The sequence below is a fragment of the Drosophila biarmipes genome, unplaced genomic scaffold, assembly GCF_025231255.1.
Source record: "Drosophila biarmipes strain raj3 unplaced genomic scaffold, RU_DBia_V1.1 ptg000034l, whole genome shotgun sequence".
NCBI lineage: Eukaryota > Metazoa > Arthropoda > Insecta > Diptera > Drosophilidae > Drosophila > Drosophila biarmipes.
The window spans coordinates 47,501-57,226 of record NW_026114546.1 but is presented as its reverse complement, the minus strand read 5'-3'; the positions used below and the strand labels follow the sequence as shown (position 1 = coordinate 57,226).

The 9,726-nt window shown below is 32.9% G+C and overlaps 2 non-coding genes across 2 annotated transcripts; both read right to left on the bottom strand.

Moving 5' to 3' along the window:
- Positions 1-4,538: 4,538 nt before the first annotated feature.
- LOC122817958 (large subunit ribosomal RNA) lies at positions 4,539-8,509 on the bottom strand. The gene has a single exon (XR_006367500.1). It is a non-coding gene; the product is annotated as a large subunit ribosomal RNA (ribosomal RNA).
- A 402-nt stretch (positions 8,510-8,911) lies between these two features.
- Positions 8,912-9,090, bottom strand: LOC127012228 (5.8S ribosomal RNA). Its single transcript, XR_007765741.1, has one exon. It is a non-coding gene; the product is annotated as a 5.8S ribosomal RNA (ribosomal RNA).
- Between the last annotated feature and the right edge of the window lie 636 nt (positions 9,091-9,726).

Here is a 9,726-nt window from a genome sequence, read left to right as displayed (position 1 = left end):
AGTTTTTGGACACGCTGTCTCCCATTCGGGTATATTCAATTTACTTTGCCACTCACCCATATAGTGTTCTCTTATATAATAAGAAAACGCACTTTATTTTCATTATATGGATATATTGCCTTCCTCATATTTGCCACACCACCTATAGTAGTTTTTGGACACGCTGTCTCCCATTCGGGTATATTCAATTCTCTTTGCCACTCACCCTTATAGTATTCTCTTATTTAATAAGAATACTAAAATACTTCTCATATTATAGATGTAATCTATTAACTTCTCAATATCCATACGGTTTATGTATGGTATTGACAAAATCCTATGCATTTGCATAAGATTTATTTTGCCACAATTTATAGTACTAGTGCCGCCCTCACTAGGTATAAATATCTCATTTCGCTAGTAGTGTATGGGCAAATTCTACTAGCTATTCTCATAAATATGTCACTTATATGCCATATCTATACAATTCATGCACTTTTATATGTATATTTGCTATATTATACATTATTATGCCTTATAGGTATTATACCTATAAGCCACATCCATACGATTGCTTAATATAAATATATGTATAATTTTTTATACATATTTTTTTTTTATTTATGTATGGTTTTTTATTCATATCCATATACTGTATTCACTTTTATATGGATATGATTGGCGTTTTATATAGTATTGACAAAATCATAAGTTTGACCAATACGAGGAGAGGTCCGCCAACGACCACCTCCCTATAGGTGTTTTTGGACACGCTGTCTCCCATTCGACTGCTTACTATACTAGGGGCTACCCGCTCCGTATGATATTCTCTCATATAACAAGAGAATGCAAGAAATATTCGTATTTTATGAATATAATCCATTTATTTTTCAATATCCATACGTTTTACTTAGTTTTTTGTACGGTATTGACAAAATCCTATGCATTTGCATAAGATTTATTTTGCCACAATTTATAGTACTAGTGCCGCCCTCACTAGGTATAAATATCTCATTTCGCTAGTAGTGTATGGGCAAATTCTACTAGCTATTCTCATAAATATGTCACTTATATGCCATATCTATACAATTCATGCACTTTTATATGTATATTTGCTATATTATACATTATTATGCCTTATAGGTATTATACCTATAAGCCACATCCATACGATTGCTTAATATAAATATATGTATAATTTTTTATACATATTTTTTTTTATTTTTGTATGGTTTTTTATTCATATCCATATACTGTATTCAATTTTATATGGATATGATTGGCGTTTTATATAGTATTGACAAAATCATAAGTTTGACCAATACGAGGAGAGGTCCGCCAACGACCACCTCCCTATAGGTGTTTTTGGACACGCTGTCTCCCATTCGACTGCTTACTATACTAGGGGCTACCCGCTCCGTATGATATTCTCTCATATAACAAGAGAATGCAAGAAATATTCGTATTTTATGAATATAATCCATTTATTTTTCAATATCCATACGTTTTACTTAGTTTTTTGTACGGTATTGACAAAATCCTATGCATTTGCATAAGATTTATTTTGCCACAATTTATAGTACTAGTGCCGCCCTCACTAGGTATAAATATCTCATTTCGCTAGTAGTGTATGGGCAAATTCTACTAGCTATTCTCATAAATATGTCACTTATATGCCATATCTATACAATTCATGCACTTTTATATGTATATTTGCTATATTATACATTATTATGCCTTATAGGTATTATACCTATAAGCCACATCCATACGATTGCTTAATATAAATATATGTATAATTTTTTATACATATTTTTTTTTATTTATGTATGGTTTTTTATTCATATCCATATACTGTATTCACTTTTATATGGATATGATTGGCGTTTTATATAGTATTGACAAAATCATAAGTTTGACCAATACGAGGAGAGGTCCGCCAACGACCACCTCCCTATAGGTGTTTTTGGACACGCTGTCTCCCATTCGACTGCTTACTATACTAGGGGCTACCCGCTCCGTATGATATTCTCTCATATAACAAGAGAATGCAAGAAATATTCGTATTTTATGAATATAATCCATTTATTTTTCAATATCCATACGTTTTACTTAGTTTTTTGTACGGTATTGACAAAATCCTATGCATTTGCATAAGATTTATTTTGCCACAATTTATAGTACTAGTGCCGCCCTCACTAGGTATAAATATCTCATTTCGCTAGTAGTGTATGGGCAAATTCTACTAGCTATTCTCATAAATATGTCACTTATATGCCATATCTATACAATTCATGCACTTTTATATGTATATTTGCTATATTATACATTATTATGCCTTATAGGTATTATACCTATAAGCCACATCCATACGATTGCTTAATATAAATATATGTATAATTTTTTATACATATTTTTTTTTATTTATGTATGGTTTTTTATTCATATCCATATACTGTATTCACTTTTATATGGATATGATTGGCGTTTTATATAGTATTGACAAAATCATAAGTTTGACCAATACGAGGAGAGGTCCGCCAACGACCACCTCCCTATAGGTGTTTTTGGACACGCTGTCTCCCATTCGACTGCTTACTATACTAGGGGCTGCCCGCTCCGTATGATATTCTCTCGTATAACAAGAGAATGCAAGAAATATTCGTATTTTATGAATATAATCCATTTATTTTTCAATATCCATACGTTTTACTTAGTTTTTTGTACGGTATTGACAAAATCCTATGCATTTGCATAAGATTTATTTTGCCACAATTTATAGTACTAGTGCCGCCCTCACTAGGTATAAATATCTCATTTCGCTAGTAGTGTATGGGCAAATTCTACTAGCTATTCTCATAAATGCCTTCTTTATGCCATATCTATACAATTTATGCACTTTTATATGTATATTTGCTAATATTATACATTATTATGCCTTATAGGTATTATACCTATAAGCCATATACATACGATTTCATTTTTTTATTTATATATGGTTTTGTATTTATAACCATATACCGTATTTACTTTTATAAGGATATGATTGGCGTTTTATATAGTATTGACAAAATTATAAGTTTGACAAACACTTTTTTAAGTCTTTTAGTTAAAATTGTCATTTTTAATTGACTATCTAAACACTAGATATATTTGCACATGGAGCAAAGAGTATAAAAATTGGTCGCGTCACTAATAATATCGCGATACATTTTTACTACCATCAAAATACCACATACGTTTATATGTCCTCTTTATTTAATTTGGTTTCTAAACCTCAGGAATAGTTTTAATTATATGTGCGCTCTAAGTTGAATGAATTTCTTGAATCTCTTTACTTGAATTTCTAAGACTTAAAAATATTTATAAATAGATGTCCTATTGCATAATATTTTTTTATCGCTTCACTTATAAAATAACGATCCTGCCTTTCTACCTTTGAATAAACATTCATATAAACATGGAGAAAAAAACGTTCGCGTCACTAACAGTATGTGACGATAAAATTTTGCTAACATTAAAAGGAACATATTTTTATATGTCAACTCTTAGTTGAATTGGTCTATTGCTTAAGATTCTAGACCTTAGGAATATTTTTATATTATATGTTTGCCAATCTTCGCGTCACTAAAAAGATGACGATTCATATTGTTATTATTAGATGGTCGAGTTGTACTTATATTGATATGTTAATCAAATTGGTCTCTTACTTGAAAATCTAGACCTTAGGAATATTTTTATATTATATGTTTGCCAATCTTCGCGTCACTAATAAGATGACGATTCATATTATTATTAGATGGTCGAGTTGTACTTATATTGATATGTTAATCAAATTGGTCTCTTACTTGAAAATCTAGACCTTAGGAATATTTTTATATTATATGTTTGCCAATCTTCGCGTCACTAATAAGATGACGATTCATATTGTTATTATTAGATGGTCGAGTTGTACTTATATTGATATGTTAATCAAATTGGTCTCTTACTTGAAAATCTAGACCTTAGGAATATTTTTATATTATATGTTTGCCAATCTTCGCGTCACTAATAAGATGACGATTCATATTGTTATTATTAGATGGTCGAGTTGTACTTATATTGATATGTTAATCAAATTGGTCTCTTACTTGAAAATCTAGACCTTAGGAATATTTTTATATTATATGTTTGCCAATCTTCGCGTCACTAATAAGATGACGATTCATATTGTTATTATTAGATGGTCGAGTTGTACTTATATTGATATGTTAATCAAATTGGTCTCTTACTTGAAAATCTAGACCTTAGGAATATTTTTATATTATATGTTTGCCAATCTTCGCGTCACTAATAAGATGACGATTCATATTGTTATTATTAGATGGTCGAGTTGTACTTATATTGATATGTTAATCAAATTGGTCTCTTACTTGAAAATCTAGACCTTAGGAATGTAATATATAAAGGATTAAAAATTCGCCACAAAGCCAAGCAAACAATCAATGCATACAAATAGATTGTTGGTTGAACTTTATATAAGAAGTTCAACACAACAAATAAATTATGCAATTTTATTATCGAATCATCAAGCAAAGGATAAGCTTCAGTGGATCGCAGTATGGCAGCTGCTCAACCACTTACAACACCTTGCCTGTTACAAAAGTCGTTTACAATTGATTCTAGGCTTTGTCATTGTATTAAATAATGCTTTTATATGTAACTAGCGCGGCATCAGGTGATCAAAGATCCTCCCAATTTACTATGTTACAAATTACATTGGCATCACATCCATTGTCGTTTAAAAAGTAAATTATAAACTTTAAATGGTTTAGAAGCCATACAATGCAAATTGCCCCTTATTTATCATTGCAGTCCAGCACGGATACGACCTTAGAGGCGTTCAGGCATAATCCAACGGACGTAGCGTCATACCACTGTTCGCTCGAACAAGTATTGTGCCATTGGTCCGTACCTGCGGTTCCTCTCGTACTACGCAGGAATGCTGTCGCAACAACGTTTTGTCATTAGTAGGGTAAAACTAACCTGTCTCACGACGGTCTAAACCCAGCTCACGTTCCCTTGCATGGGTGAACAATCCAACGCTTGGTGAATTTTGCTTCACAATGATAGGAAGAGCCGACATCGAAGGATCAAAAAGCGACGTCGCTATGAACGCTTGGCCGCCACAAGCCAGTTATCCCTATGGTAACTTTTCTGACACCTCTTGTTAAAAACTCTTTAAACCAAAAGGATCGATAGGCCGAGCTTTTGCTGTCCCTGTGTGTACTGAACACCGAGATCAAGTCAGCATTTGCCCTTTTGCTCTATGTGTGGTTTCTGTCCGCACTGAGCTGGCCTTGGGACACCTCCGTTATTATTTGAGAGATGTACCGCCCCAGTCAAACTCCCTACCTGGCAATGTCCTTGAATTGGATCATACCTGAGTAATTGGAGTTATACCAAATTTTCAAATCAAAAATACATAAATGCACCGTTTTATTAAAGAATTTGTTTGCGATTATATAACAAACTCGTGATACTTTGATCAAGAAGCTTGCATCAAAACCCAATACCATAAGATATAATAAATATATCCGTATAATGGCTAGGAAATGATACACGTTCCATTTAATCAAGTAAGTAAGGAAACAATAAGAGTAGTGGTATTTCATTGGCGATACCAAACCGAGGTCTAATATCTCCCACTTATTCTACACCTCTTATGTCTCCTTACACTGCCAGATTAGAGTCAAGCTCAAAAGGGTCTTCTTTCCCCGCTAATTATTCCAAGCCCGTTCCCTTGGCTGTGGTTTCGCTAGATAGTAGATAGGGACAGTAGGAATCTCGTTAATCCATTCATGCGCGTCACTAATTAGATGACGAGGCATTTGGCTACCTTAAGAGAGTCATAGTTACTCCCGCCGTTGACCCGCGCTTACTTGAATTTCTTCACTTTGACATTCAGAGCACTGGGCAGAAATCACATTGTGTCAACACCCGCTAGGGCCATCACAATGCTTTGTTTTAATTAGACAGTCGGATTCCCCAAGTCCGTGCCAGTTCTGAATTGATTGTTAATTGATAATCGTTATAATTAATAAGAACTAATTGGTTTAACCCAATTAGTATTCTTAAAAATTTTAGCAAGAAAGTTCCACAATTGGCTACGTAACTAAACTATCCGGGGAACAAGTAACTAACATAAATGCTAGAAACTCTATTTACCCAGAACGAGCACATAAACCATGTTATTGTTTCCCAATCAAGCCCGACTATCTCAATCTTCAGAGCCAATCCTTATCCCGAAGTTACGGATCTAATTTGCCGACTTCCCTTACCTACATTATTCTATCGACTAGAGACTCTTCACCTTGGAGACCAGCTGCGGATATTGGTACGGCCTGTTGAGAAGTTTGCGTGTCCCCACCATAAATTTTCAAGGTCCGAGGAGAAAATATCGACACAACAGTATATGTCATGCTCTTCTAGCCCATCTACCATATCTCTCTGCGAAAGACTTCCATGGTAGTACGGCTATAAAACAGAAAAGAAAACTCTTCCGATATCTCTCGACGGCTTCTTTATGGTCGTTCCTGTTGCCAGGATGAGCACGAGGCCCATATTTAATAACAAACGGATACTCAACAGGTTACGGAATTGGAACCGTATTCCCTTTCGTTCAAAATTATTCAAGTATATTAATTTAGCTAGATTTTATATAATATATATATTTGTTTGGCATTTGTATTTTACTTGAAAATTTTCGGCTTTCGCCTTGAACTTAGGACCGACTAACTCGTGATCAACCACTGTTCACACGAAACCCTTCTCCACTTCAGTCCTCCAAGGTCTCATTCGATTATTTGCTACTACCACCAAGATCTGTACCAATGGCAGCTCCATGCAGGCTTACGCCAAACACTTCTACGCATACCATTGTACCTTCCTACTCACTAAAGTTTCAAAATTTATATTACAAGTAATATAAATCATCTACTTTAGCGGTAATGTATAGGTATACAACTTAAGCGCCATCCATTTTAAGGGCTAGTTGCTTCGGCAGGTGAGTTGTTACACACTCCTTAGCGGATTTCGACTTCCATGATCACCGTCCTGCTGTTTTAAGCAACCAACGCCTTTCATGGTATCTGCATGAGTTGTTAATTTGGGCACCGTAACATTACGTTTGGTTCATCCCACAGCGCCAGTTCTGCTTACCAAAAGTGGCCCACTGGGCACATTATATCATAACCTTGAACTTCATATCAAGAAAGTTAAGGTTCTTACCCATTTAAAGTTTGAGAATAGGTTAAGATCGTTTCGACCCTAAGGCCTCTAATCATTCGCTTTACCAGATAAGATTATTTTATATAATATTAAAATGCACCAGCTATCCTGAGGGAAACTTCGGAAGGAACCAGCTACTAGATGGTTCGATTGGTCTTTCGCCCCTATACTCAATTCTGACAATCGATTTGCACGTCAGAACTGTTTCGGTCTTCCATCAGGGTTTCCCCTGACTTCAACCTGATCAAGTATAGTTCACCATCTTTCGGGTCACAGCATATATGCTCAAGGTACGTTCCAGTTAGAGGCATAAATAATATAAATATCATTATACATAACTATATAGAACGCCCCGGGATTGTGTTAATTAGCTATAAATAGTTAAAAAACTAATCCCATTATTAGTCAAGTTAATTACGCTATTAGGTTTATATCCCAATAACTTGCACATATGTTAGACTCCTTGGTCCGTGTTTCAAGACGGGTCCCGAAGGTATCCTGAATCTTTCGCATTGTTAATCCTACAAGTGCATATAATAAACACAAAAATCAATGATAATTATGCCATTATATAATTCCGAAAAATTAACGCACTGTATTCATATAAATCTATCAGCACTTTATCAAATTAATAACATTTATTCTGTGTTAAAATGCAAGCAAATTAATTTGAATAAACTATAAGTTATATTTTATGATAAATTTGGTATGCTAATAGATTACAATGTCCTTATATGGAAAAAATGCACACTATTATCATAATATTGTTTAAATATTACAATTCTAATGATGAATTTTCCATAACGGATATTCAGGTTCATCGGGCTTAACCTCTAAGCAGTTTCACGTACTGTTTAACTCTCTATTCAGAGTTCTTTTCAACTTTCCCTCACGGTACTTGTTTACTATCGGTCTCATGGTTATATTTAGTTTTAGATGGAGTTTACCACCCACTTAGTGCTGCACTATCAAGCAACACGACTCTTTGGAAACATCATCTAGTAATCATTAACGTTATACGGGCCTGGCACCCTCTATGGGTAAATGGCCTCATTTAAGAAGGACTTAAATCGTTAATTTCTCATACTAGAATATTGACGCTCCATACACTGCATCTCACATTTGCCATATAGACAAAGTGACTTAGTGCTGAACTGATTTCTTTTCGCTCGCCGCTACTAAGAAAATCCTTGTTAGTTTCTTTTCCTCCCCTAATTAATATGCTTAAATTCAGGGGGTAGTCCCATATGAGTTGAGGTTGTGTATAACTTTTATATGCAATTAATTCTTTATATATAATGATAAAACATTTTATTAAATTCGTTATATTAATAATATCTGTATATAAATGGCATTTGTTTGATTTAACGAATCAACGAAGAACAATAATATTGTCAACGGTTTTCTATTTTCTAATCATTAATAAGAGACAATTCTAGATAAATTTTTATGCTAGACATTTCTCAGTATCATTTGATTGAAAAAGAAAATATTTCTCTTCGTTTTTCACATTCAAATTATTTACTAATGTGAGATAATGTTTTTCATATATTTTTTAATATTATGAATAAAATAATTAAATTATTATTATCCAATAATATACCATATGCTTATAAAATTTCATTATAAAATTTGTATAAGCAACTTAATTAGCATAGTCTTACAACCCTCAACCATATGTAGTCCAAGCAGCACTATAAAATTAATTAAAGTACATAACAGCATGGACTGCGATATGCGTTCAAAATGTCGATGTTCATGTGTCCTGCAGTTCACACGATGACGCACAGTTTGCTGCGTTCTTCATCGACCCATGAGCCGAGTGATCCACCGCTTAGAGTTTTATAAATTGGTTTCTTAATTTTGTCAAATATGTTTTTATTGAAAGAAATTAAAAATACACCATTTTACTGGCATATATCAATTCCTTCAATAAATTTATTTTTATACCTAAAACGAATGCTGCGAAATGTCTTAGTTTTATATAACCAATATATATCAAAGTATTTCTTTTTAAATTGCATTTATTGTAAATAAATATATATATATATATATATTAATACTTTTTTAGCGATATAAATTGAAATTTATATAAAACATTAACCTGTATAAAACCAGGTACAACATTGTACATTTTAGGTTGTTGCATTATCCAATGTATGCGCATAACTGAGATGAACAATACATATCGCAACGCGTGTATATTATGGTCCATATACACACAGTATTTTAATTGTGTTTATATACAATAATAATTTAATATTATTATTTTAATAATTCGATTTGCTTGTTCGAATTTTTATTTGTTTGTTTTGGCTGCTTATTATTTCTCTCATATGTATTAAATACAATATATAATTTTAATATTTGCATTATTTCGATTTGCTTGTTCGAAATTTCATTTGATCTATATTAGATCATATACATTTTGGCAATTCATATTTTATTTGTATTACTATAATGTATTTATTATAATAT